The sequence below is a fragment of the Ictidomys tridecemlineatus genome, chromosome 16, assembly GCF_052094955.1.
Source record: "Ictidomys tridecemlineatus isolate mIctTri1 chromosome 16, mIctTri1.hap1, whole genome shotgun sequence".
NCBI classification, from domain to species: Eukaryota; Metazoa; Chordata; class Mammalia; order Rodentia; family Sciuridae; genus Ictidomys; species Ictidomys tridecemlineatus.
The window spans coordinates 6,023,025-6,035,255 of NC_135492.1; the positions used below are offsets into that span (position 1 = coordinate 6,023,025).

The 12,231-nt window shown below is 47.5% G+C and overlaps 1 protein-coding gene and 1 long non-coding RNA gene across 2 annotated transcripts in view; one reads left to right on the plus strand and one right to left on the minus strand.

The window, feature by feature from the left end:
* LOC144371425 (uncharacterized) overlaps positions 1-12,231 on the minus strand; it is a gene marked incomplete at its 5' end in the record, with an annotated part of 231,955 nt that overhangs the window by 117,558 nt on the left and 102,166 nt on the right. The window lies entirely within an intron of this gene.
* On the plus strand, positions 1,838-11,717 carry LOC144371459 (uncharacterized). Its single transcript, XR_013431454.1, has 3 exons — positions 1,838-1,916; positions 3,039-3,253; positions 11,536-11,717. It is a non-coding gene; the product is annotated as an uncharacterized LOC144371459 (long non-coding RNA).

The window sequence follows — 12,231 nt, forward strand, 5'->3', positions numbered from 1 at the left end:
AAAAGACCAAGAAAAGGAGAAACGTATTCCAAAGAAAGAAACCTGAAGAGACATGACATAAACAATACACAGATCCCACACTGGAAAGGAAAAATGATATAATATCCTTTTGATTAATAGATAAAAAAAAATCCCTGGATTTTCTTTTCTAACCCTTCTCAAAACCTGGAAAAAACCTGAGTAGTGATCTTCAGTTCTTGTCCTTTGATCTTTTTCTACATAAAATAATTAATAGATTCAATGAAGTATCCATGGAGTAACAGCTAAATAAAGGCAACTTACTTGTGGAGATAAGGCAGAACAAAATTCTCTTTCCATCTAAGGCTTTGAATACAGTCTGCAAATTCATTTATCAACCCTCCTTTAACAGCATTTGTTGTTATACAAATATTAAAAATTCTGGTGGCTCTTAGGAGTTAGTTTTCTAAATAATTGTTCGATATTACTTTTCTAGTCCCATAGGGAAGTTGCTCATTTTGCACATTGTACGATGTACAGCTTTATAGGCATTTTCTCAAACTGTCTCACTATGGGGCATCATTTTTGTCTAGTTGGAAAACCTTCCAAAATTTCTTGGTACACTGTTACAAGCCATATCAAATCCCAATACTAACTGGCTCAATTCCCAAAATGAATTTCACTCACTGCTCATAGATGGACCTGGACTCTATCTTCACTTCTCCATGGTGATCTTGGGCCTGCCTTTTTCCTCTTAGCAATTTTGTCTTCAGGCTGCCTTCTTCTGTAGTGGCAAATTCTGAAGGCAGCAATCAAAGGTTTAAAAAAAATTACGATTAAACCAAAATATTAAGCAGAAGTGCCCAACCTCAGTGACTGTACATCTTACCACATCTGTTATCCTAGGACCAACCACAGCCAAGCACCAGAATGCTACACACTATAGAAGGGGAAGAGTAGAGGATAGAGAGGGCACCCTAATGTCTCCAGTAGTCATTCTCTTTTAGTTGACACTTCCTTTACCTAATACAATCAACTATCATCTATCTGATCCATACCGTGTGCTGCCTCTTCGAATCCTTTTGGCCATTTGAAAATACAGGGAACTGAGTCATCTTTCCAGGTGACCTTAGTTATGGGATTGTATGGGGAACACTGATGGAAGGTCAGAGTGACAGCAAACTCTTCGGGACTTCAACAGGAAGGCTGCTTGGGGAACTGGAGGGCCCATCAGGGCACAGAAGCAGCTCTGGGGACTCCAAGGCCCATCTCATGGGGAGCCTGGGAAGCAGGGTCCTGGGCTTTCTTTCGGTTTAGTTTTTCTTAGGTGCTTAGTCCCAGTACCCTGGGAGAGTCTACCACATCGCTGACTGCACAGGGCCACCAGAGGGCAGTGCTATCCTGAGTGTCGTGCCTGCTTGAAGGAAGGTCCCACTTCCCGACCTGAGGCTGGGGGTGAGCTCACCACATTGCCCAGGAAAGCCCTCGCCCGCAGCTGGCTGTCCAGGAGGCCCTCGGAGGCGGTCCCTAAAGCCAGGGGAGTGGCGGGCGCCTCCCCAGGGCCCTGTCCTCCTGGGCAGCAGTCCCCTCCCCCTGGCTGAGGAAACCAGAGCATCGGGGCAGAGTCCACAGGGTCCCACGGCCACGAGGGGCAGCCGCAGGCCTCACACGAGGGGGTCTGTATCCAGGTGAGGACCCTGCGGCACCCTAGGTCCCCAGCTGGGGTGACAGCAGGGCAGGCGGCAAGGGCGCAGGGCCCCGTCCCCAGCACGCAGACCGAAGAGGAAACGCCTCAGAGGCGTCCCCGGGAGACGGGGGTGGGGCCTGTGCAGGGCGGGAACTTTGAGCCGCGGTCACGGGGAGCTCCGAGGGGGAGGAGCCCGGAAGTAGCGCCCGCGGCGGGGCTGGAGGTCCCGGATGGAGGGTGCAGCTCCCGGGGTCCGTGATGACAGGAGAAGGTGAGCGGCCGGGAGCGGCCCCGGTCTAGGTGCCCACACGAGGGGGGACCCGGAGGACTCTGCCTCCGCCCTGGAGCCTCAGTCCCGGCTGCCTGTCCCCTGGAGCCGCCGGGGCGGTCCCCTCAGCGCCCACCGCGGACCCCGCGCTCCCGGTTCTCACCTGAGGGCCCTCCTTGGCGGAGCTGCTGGTCACAGCGGGTGGAGTTTGACCTGCAGGGTCCTGTTCAGGACGCGGTGGCCTCAGCCGTGTGGCCTGCGCCACGGACCTCAGAGGAGAAGAGGGGGCCCGCAGGCCCCTGGAGAGGGGAGGGGAGCCCAGGTGACCTGGGGGCAGGAGGCCTTTAAAAGGGAGACCCGCCCAGGTGTCAGGTGTCACTGACTCTGTGTCCTTTTGTTTTCCTGTGGCACCTGTGGATTCTGGGGTTTAAGTCCTGTTTCCTTCCTGCTCCTGGTAGACATGGGAAGAGACCCTGCGGGTTTTAAGGATTCAGCAAAGCAGTGCAGTTCCTGGAAGTGCCATGGAGAGAGCAGCGATAGGGTGGGCATCAGGGGAGGGAGTCCTGGGGCCCCAGGTTCTCCACTGTGTGTGAGAGAGTCGCCTGGGGACAGCTTTTGCAGAATGTGCCCTGGGATGATTCCTAGTGACGGCGGTTGATTGCTAAAATGGGTTGTTTGCATGCTTGGCTTCAGACACCAGCCTAAGCCTGATTCCTCTAGGAAACTCCAGGGAAATCACGAGGTGGACAGTCCTGTTGGACCTTTCGTTTTAGAGATGAGAAAAGTGAGCTGGCAGGGTTTAGGTGATTTTCAAAAGGGTATTTTAATGAAAACCTCAGTGTTTCCTGATGCATGTTGTTGTGGGAGATATGCTTCCATTCTCAAGTGACCAGGGATTTGTATTCAGCCTGGCAGAGATGAATTGAACACCTGTAAGGAATGTGAAGTAGCACGTGTTCTGACTGCTCAGTGTCCAGTTAAGTCAGAACCTAGGACACGTGAGTCTGTAAAAGAGCACAGTGTAAGAGGTTAAGGTTGCATTTTGCCTAATACAAGTTATTGAGTTGAAGTTGCATTTGATAATTTTAAAATATTTAAGGAAGTACGGTGTTTGGTCCGTTTCAGGATTTATTCAATAGAGTATCGGATGTTGTTTCTTTTGACGACACTGTGGAAATGTGAGCGAGAACAAGTTGGAGACATCTTTCAGGTGGAAGCATTGCCTGAGGAGGAGGTCATCAAGTTGCCCAAGAAGCCATTTTGCGAAGCCCCTGTTGACTCAAGGCTTTTGAGGAAGAATTCATGTGTGGAGACTAATTCTTCATGGGCCTTTGCATTTGGTGAGTCACGGAATATATCTGAGTAGATAATCATTTACCAACATGTCCACAATAATCTCACATATTATGTATGACAGGTCATGGCTCAGTAAATATTACCATTTCCTTTTTTGCATTTAAGAAAACTAATGATGGCATAATACTTTATTTCTTTTTTGCCTTGAAGTACATCAGTATCTTGACCAAGCATGATTGTTGGTAGGTAGGATAGCAAGAACTTGAACTCAGGGATTTTATTGTCATGTATCAATCTATTGTTTTTCATTGATTTCTATTAATATATCCAGGTTGGCATCCATTACATTTTTAGCTTTTGACTTTCCCACCTATGGGCACCCTGACAGCCCTCAACTCCCTGTAAGCACAGACAACTCTGTAAGGAACATGAGGATAAATTTCCCTGTGCATGTCCCCTTGTGAAACTGCTTAAGCACTATGTGGGTAATCTATAGACAGGTGGAATTTCTAGGTCAAAGTATGTATGTTTACTTCTTTGACTAAGCACTGCCAAGTGGCTCTTCTGAATAGCTCTGTATGTGGCCAGGATTGTATTATCTAACTTTCTAACTTTTGCATGTTGAGTAGATACAAAGTGAGAGGACACTGTTTTTGTTGGTATTTTTCTTTTCTTTCTTTTTTTTTCTTTTGAGAGGAAGAGAGAGAAAATTTTAATGTTTATATTTTAGTTTTCGGCAGACACAACATCTTTCTTTGTATGTGGTGCTGAGGATCTAACCCGGGCCGCATGCATGCCAGGTGAGCATGCTACAGCTTGAACCACATCCCCAGCCCAGTATTTTTCTTGATATCTATTCTGATGCTTTTCTTTGGGGGATTTTCTCCTGTGAAAATGGGCTTCCTCTGGATGCCTCTGCCCGTTCCTCTACTTGACCTTATTTTCTTCTTTTTTTTTAAATTTTATCAAAGTGATTTCTTAATTCCAGTTTTATTAAAGACATTGTCCCTTGCTTGCAAAGTCTATATCTAAAGCACTAGTCCTTGCATCAAGGCCCAGCTTGCTCTCAGCTGCCCCAGGAGGGGAACAATCTTTGTCAGTAGCCAAGAGACACCCCTACAGGGGCCACAGTACTCTGGTCCTCTGGTATCTTGCCAGCAGTTCTTCCCACGCTCAAAGAGGGTTTCAGACACTGAGTCAATGGTCCGGGTGGTCATTTGTTGCCTTCTAATCTCAAGTTGAGCTCCTCTGAGAGGTGATATTGAAATCCTTCTGTGTACCTGACCCATCATTTTAAATGATGTTCCAAGTTCACTTTTTGGTATATGTGTGGTTCTGGGGATTGAACCCAGGACCCTAAGCCTGTTAGACAAGTGATGTACCTGAGCTACACATTCAAAGACCCCTTTGCCACAGGGTCTAAATTGCCAAGGCTGACATCAAACGTTCCTCTTTCCTCCCTGGTGGCTGGCATGACAGGCGTGCACCTGGAATTGTCACACTCTAGCCTGTGATGGGAACTCATGTGCCTCTGTCCAGGGCTGAGCATGGTTCTGCAGAGCTGTGCTCCAGGATCCCTGCAGGGCTGTGGAGGCCTCTGCTGCCCAGCAGCCCTGGTGCCCTCTCCAGTGCTCCTCCAAGCCGAGGGAAGGCAGCTGCCCATTGCTGTAGGCTGACTTTATTTTCTTTTTATGGCACTCATACGTCCTCAAGAGTATGTTGGATTATTTGTCCATTACGAGTCTAACAGGTCCTCTAGAATGTTCAAACAATTAGTAAAATTCCTAAATAGTAAGTGAGCATGCACAGAAATTGGACTAATGTTTTGGGAAGAACAATGTTGGATGATATATTCATGGCTTGAATATATCATCCAACATGAAGTTATATTTTATTATTTACAAAATAATAAAACAATGACGCAATACCATGGGCTGAGCTAAAATATATCCCCAGGATCTTAGGCATTCTGATCATCTCTGGGTAATGAAATGGAAGTAAAGGTATCAAAGCCAATGATCATCTGTTTCCAATTTTCTGTGATTTGGTTCAAGTGGTAAAGTGGTGATATTTATTAATTAATGGATAAAATAGGTTCATAATTGTTTTAGAGTATAATTAGGTGCCTTCAAACTTTTGGCTGTATGTGCACATTTGAGAATGATTCCAGCCATTCTGTCATCCTTTGGGTCATTCCCCTCCTATGTCCTGTGAGACATTTTCTATGTGAGGCTTTAAAAAGAAGAGAATATTGTGTAAAGAAACCTTGGGATCTGTGCAGTATAAAATTGAATGGGTTCATTCAGAAATCAGAAATTCTATTGAAAGATATTTGCATGAGCCAAATAAAACCTATTTTTAGGCATCCTGGTGAAGACAAGGTTTTATCTTTATGTCTCATTTTCTATGTTTTGTTGTTGTTGTTGTTGTTAGAATGAAATTCATATGTTGCCAGACCATTCTATCAGATGTGTAACTAGATGCCATTTAAATTACCCACTTTTACATGGTAGACATTTTTTAATGAACACTGCCTGTCTGCACCTTTTTTAAAAACAGGACTGGGATCAGAAGCCCAAATACTAATGGTCAGCTGGAACATATTTTTCATTTGGCCTACCTGTCAGTATTCCCTGAGGTCATCTGTGCAATCAGCTTTGTTACTCCTGCTTCCTCACTGGATTTAATAGAAACCATTGCTATGTATCAATCAGGGACACAAATCCCACAACATTGCATTCTTTGAATATCCAGAGTCCCACTTTTCACTTTGCCATGCCTGAGATCAGCAGAAATATTTATCAGCAAATGTGAGATTTTCAAAGATTCAATTCTATGTGCTCCTTTCCCAAAGAGCCTTAGGCAGGGATATAGCATACATAAATATTAAGTAAAGGCCATAGTTTTTAAAATGTCATCCATTGAATAGTTGACACATGTCTGAGATACTTTTTTATTTTGGAGGAGGTATTATTTAATAGGGAATTCCAACAGCTACGTAATAGTGAAATGAGAAGTCTTGCATCCATTTAATTTTGTTTCTGATGATTTTTATGAGAAAGGATAAGATACTTTCTTGTTCCCTTGCAGATGTTGCCCACTTCTGTGAATGAGCTAAAGATGGATTTGCTATGAATTTTCTATTTCGTTTCTCAGGGCCTGAGTCAAGCCAGCCTTTGTGCTGTCAGCACATGAGCTGCTGGTCAAATGTGAGGAAGTGGTCTTGCTTTATGAAAAGACCACCCTGATTCAGTGAGCCAGAGGCACCCTGCAGTACCTGTTTTCCTGTAAAGGCAGATTGCTGTGGATGGCCTCTGGCCTCATCATGCAGCCCTGCTCAGAGTAGGGGATTGAGGATCCAGGCAGATCCCTAGTTCTTTTTAACCTTTATTGCCATTGGGCCACCCCAGGGTCCTTGGACTGTACCTGGTCTTCTGGCCTGGGTCAGGGGATGTGAGGTTTGGAATCCCGCTCTGTGGCAGGATCCCAGGCCCCCCAGCCACTTGAGGGCAGGCACAGCCTTCCCTAATTGTGTTAGACGGGGAAACTTCTCCCACCCATCCTCATCCATGCTCATCACACATTTTGTAGCTTGACACCTGAGGACCTTTATTCATTGACTTAGTGGTTAGTGGTGATGGTTTCTAAGACTAAATGACTCTTTCAAGGTCACATCACTTATATGGTAGGGCTAGAGCATGGATCTTCCTAATTGATTTCATGGGACTCTCTCATGGAAACTGTGACTGCCTCCTAAACACACACTCTACATTTGGAGTGTCAAAATTCTTGGCACTGCCTCCTTGGCAAGTGTATCTTGTCTTCTACATGGGAATTTCACAAATATTTTCCTTTGGTTTGTGGAGGTCATGCAGAAGTGATTATATTTGAAATAGCCCAAACAAGAAATACCAGTTGTCTTTTTCACACATGGATGTGTGTAGTAAATACCCCTTTCTGTGTGCTTGCATGAGTTGCTCCTTTGAATTTGTTGAAGAATGGTTGGTGGGGGAGCAAAGTAATGAGAGATGGATATCAATGCTTGTCCAGTATTCTGAAGTGAAGAATGTATTGAGTATGTGAAGGCTTTTCTAGCCAGTTCCTATGGCTCACTCAGGGATCAGTCAGAGGATTCTGTCTGGTAGACTCTTTGGAGTAGATGTCAAAGTGGCCTTGTCGTACCCTGTCCAGGACTGAATGCTGAGCTTGAGTGGGAGCTTCTTGTCAGTTCAAGCATTTCCATGAGTCTGTCCTCTGTTCTCTTTGTTTGTTTGTTTGTTTTATTTTTTCAGTTTTCAGTGGACACATCTTTATTTTATTTTATGTGGTGCTGAGGACTGACTCACGCATGCCAGTCGAACACGTTACCACTTGAGCCACATCCCCAGCCCCCTCTGTTCTCTTTTTTCCTAGCAGTTTCTAACAGGAAAGGAGAACAAACATTGAAAGTACGGTGAATGATTATTTATACCAATGTTATTTGAATCAACTTTGTATAATTCAAAATTACCTTTTTGCTAGCAAAATTTCATATGTTGAGGAAATAATGAAAATATTGGGGTTGGGGGATGAGGATGGGCAAATCAAATATTTTTGAGCACCAAGACCTGTTTTTTTTTTAACTTAAATCATAAACTGCCAGAGGACCACACCAAGTAGATATTTCCAGAGACAGTGGGAAGGTAGTGGCACATGAGGAAGGGAAGAGCTCTCAGGATGGGAAGAGGGGGCCGCTTCAGGACTCACCGGGCATGGCACGAGGCTTCTGGCCATGATACATGCCTGGGCCCACTGAGTGGGGCAGATCCATGCTCTGTGTCCCTCTACCCTCCTCTGTAGCCTGTGTTGGCAGCAGATCAGGGAATTGGGGTCAGAAGTGCTCCCAGTAATATAGGCACCAGCCCCCAGAGTGTGTTCCCAGCCCTTTCCCCACCTGGCCTGACTTGGTGCTTGTGTTGATGCAGGGCTGAGACCCTACAGTTATCAGAGTGTGTCTGTGGTCCAGATCTATCCTGCATGGCCAACATGCTCAGACCTTCAGCTGGGTCCTAGGCCTGCTACAACCAAACTCTGTCAACTGGGTGGCCAACCACAGAGGAAGGGCCTTCCCTCAAGCTCCAGGGGCTCAACACACTAGGTGTTGGGCGGTCCCACTGCCAAAACACCTCACAGGTTCCTAGGGGACTGTCTCCCCAACTCTTCCAGCCCTTGCCCACTCTCCTATTGCTGCCCACGATCTGTGGTTCCCATATGGGCATCCCGTCCTGGCTCCAACCTCACATAGCTGGTATTCCCCAGTCTCCCTGGTATCTGGGTCCAGACTCTCCTCTTCCTACAAGAATATCAGATATTGGATTTGGTCCCAGTTGAGGCTGTGTTCCATCATGTGAGCTCTTAGCTTCATCACTGTGCAAAGACTCTTTTTCCACACAAGTTCGCATGACTTTTGGCTGGCTAAGAATTTTCAGGCGACACTTTTGTAATGAGTACACTTTCCTTCCTTCCGATCTCCCCCCAGTGAGCATTCCTCGCACCCTTGTCCTAGTTCCTTTATGGCAGTTTCCCTCCTTATGGCTGAGAGGACCTAGTAATCCCTGGATTCACACGTTCTCCTTAATCACCAACACACTGCAGAATTCTCCAAAGGGCCATATATGCTCCTAGAAGTTGGTGGTGGAAATAGTTCTCCATCCATTAATCACTACTCACTCACTAATGTCCTTGTGTCCTTGACAAAGGCTCTCCCTTTCCTGGTTTTCCTGAATAGAAATCCTCTTGCATCTTGGATGAAGAGGGTTATATATTGTGCAGAGGTTGTTGGTCCACTGAGCATCTTAGAGACTGTTCTTTATGGAGCCTAATGATCCTCATTGGGGAATGAGGCCAGGGTCCTAACTGTGGTTAGTATGAGGACACCATGGGTTCAGAAAAGGGAAAGAAGGACAAGGGAAACTCAAATGTCTATTCATGGCCCCTGGAGTTAGAGGACTTACCCCTTTGCACCTGGGATCAGGAGACCTCATTTCCTCGAGGACATGCACACTCAGACATAAATCTTGAGTGTGGGTTCCTTTCTGGGGTCCAGGGCTGTTGTTAGCCACCAGGAAAGACAGTGCTCTCCATGCTGAGTGGAGCCATTTTTTCCAGGAAAGGGAGCCCATGGTCACGCCTTGTGCAAAGCATCCCACGCCAGGGGCTCTCATCCCTACATTCCTGTCCTGAAAGGAAGCCACTCAGAGGCAAGGTGGGTCCAACCACCTCCCATGTGTTCACTCAGCACTGTGTTCCGGCATCACCCCAGTTAACAGTCTTGATGGGATTGGACGTGGCTCAGAATGTCACCCTCATGAGCTCTACCCTGCTACAGCTGCAGTTCTGCAGTGGGAGAAACTCAAAACCTCGAAACACATGCACATGAAAGAAAAGAGCAAGAGCCAGAGCCCAAACAGGCCAGGTGTGGCAAAGACAGCTGGAGTGCCTAGGTTGGGACTCAAAATTATGTCAGTGGGGTGGCATTGCTGCTGGCACCAGCATGATAACAGAGAGCCAGCCCTGCTCAATTTGGGGAGCAGTGTGTTGGGGAAGGCAGCAGAAATTGAGAGGCAGGATTGAGTTTGGACCTAGGAGGAGGTTGGGTAAAAGGCCAGTGTGGGTTGGAGGGCCTGGGCAGATAGAGAGAGGCCAGGGCACACCCCAAAGCCTGGAGACTGCACTTGATGTCCAGGGTTGTGAAACACTGCCTCCCCTCTTACTCACAACTGAGAGCAAGAGGCATTGATGAGTTCAGTTTGTGTGCAGCTGCATCCAAGGTGGCTCGGCTAGGTACCTCTGTTTCCTTGACTCAGGAGGCTGGGAGTCCAGGCTCCACTGAGTCTCAGCTGGGAGGATCAGAATCTGAGTTTATGCCTGTGTTCCTAGTAGGATCCATGTTGGCTGAGTCTCAGTGTCTTTGTAATGAGTGGATGGGTGACTGTCATGTCTTTATCACAGGACACACTTGCTGAATGGATTTGTTTGCTCTGAGGAGGAAAGAGAGGGGGGGAGTGGTGCTGGAGACAGGGATGCAGACAGGGGTCATGAACTTGGCATAACTCGGTCTTGGAGATGATATCCCATCACCTGTACCCACTTCAATTCCCATGAATCAGGAGGCTGAGCCCCCTTGAGGTGAGGGGTGAACCGGTTCTGGGCAGCAGGATGCTGTGGTACCTCGGAGTCTCTGTGAGACCCCAACACTAGACACACTTGGCCCTTTTGAAATCTTAGGAGAAGCCTTGGGAAGTTGTATGGCAGAGGGGAGCAGCCTCTGCATCTCGGTCCCCTCCAACTTGCCATGGTGTAGAGAGGGAACTGCAGCCAGGATAGGACGGACATTGGCCACGTCCCTGTGTGGGACACAGGCGTGATTGAGTTAGTGTGCATTCTTTTTCTCTCCCCTTCTTGTGATTGTCCCATCTCTACATTTGTGCTTTAGCCACCTGTGAATCCCATCTCTGATTTCAGAGAGAATAGAGGGTGTTATGGGCCAATAGACACAATAAACCCTAGAGATTAGATGCTACCTTACTTTCCAGAAAAGATTGGGCACACCATGAGTTTCACAATGATGGGACCAGTGTCCAAAAGCTGCTGAGAGGGAAGGACTGGTTGTGAATGCATTTTTGAAGGCTCCAAGCTGGAACTCTAGTGGCACCAAGCAGGGCAGATGCTGGTCGGGATGTTTGGGTAGTTGTTGGTGAACACATGTGCACCTGAGATGGGTAGGCATGGAGGAGAAATCAGCAGCCCATAGGGCTTTTGAAAGTGGTCTTATGTGAAAAGAGGCTCAGGTATGGGCACAGGAAATGACATCATTGCCTTGACAATGGATCAAACAGAACATGGAACCCTGGTATCCAGGCACCCACTTCACTGACCAAGCCATCTGAGCTCATTTGGTTGGAGAAACTGGAGTGTGAAGGATGTTCCCCTGTCCTTGCAAACAATGCCGATCCTCAGGCTCCCAGGAATCTCAGGGATGCCAACTAGCCCTTTTGTGGATACACTGGGTGAGGCTTCATCTTAGACGCCAGATCCTCTGGGGATTGTCGCAGAGGAGCTCAAGAGTAACAGTAAGTAGGACAGGGCAGGTGAGCCCAGCAGGCCCTCTAGTCTGATCCCTGATGAATGGCCCAGGACTCCTATTCTTACTGTGTGTGTGTGTGTGTGTGTGTTTGTACTGATGGGAACTGTCCCATTGTGCTTTGACTCTAGTGTATTGGCACAAGTCATTTTTCTGTTTGTCACCATATCCATTTTGAACCCACCATTCTTGTTTCCAACCCAGGGTGAAAATGATCAGAACATGGAGGAGCCCTTCAGCATACAAAGCCTTGAACCTTACAGGCAGGACCAGCTTAGGAATGAGCTCCTGCCTGACATTGGTGGGAGGAACCTACATTTCAGCAGCAACATGGGGTTACTCTCCTGGCATTTCATCCCCACCCAGCACGTGCTGGATCTCTTGTTCCCAAGGTAAGCACCAGACCACCAAGCCCAAGTGTGTAGCCCCCTCATGCCTGGGTCTTGGGGCTGCCATGTACCTCTCAGGGACCCAAAGGTTTGTGATACCTAATGAGATAGAGGACCACACTCATAGTGGAAAGTCAGCCCCGAATGGGACGAGTCCTGGAGGTGCCTGCCACAACCTTGCAAGGGCAGTGAACTCCCCTCTCAGGGAGAGAAACCATCCTGACTCCAGCTGATTCACAGAGGTCCGTGGAGGAGTCCCCACACACTGGGCACCACAGCTCAATGGTGTGCACTGAGCTCATTCCCAGGTGGACTCAGCAAGGCCAGGTGGTCTTTCTGGTGTGATGTTGGCTTCGTGAAGAATGTAGATCTGTGCCAGAGGCGTCTCAAAACTCGGGCCTTGGGAAAAGCACTTTTGGATTAATAAAGACATGTTAGTTTCCATAGTGGGACAGAGCGTCCTAGCTGGGACATAGCTGGACAGGGGCTTTGGACATGCAGCTCCCACACC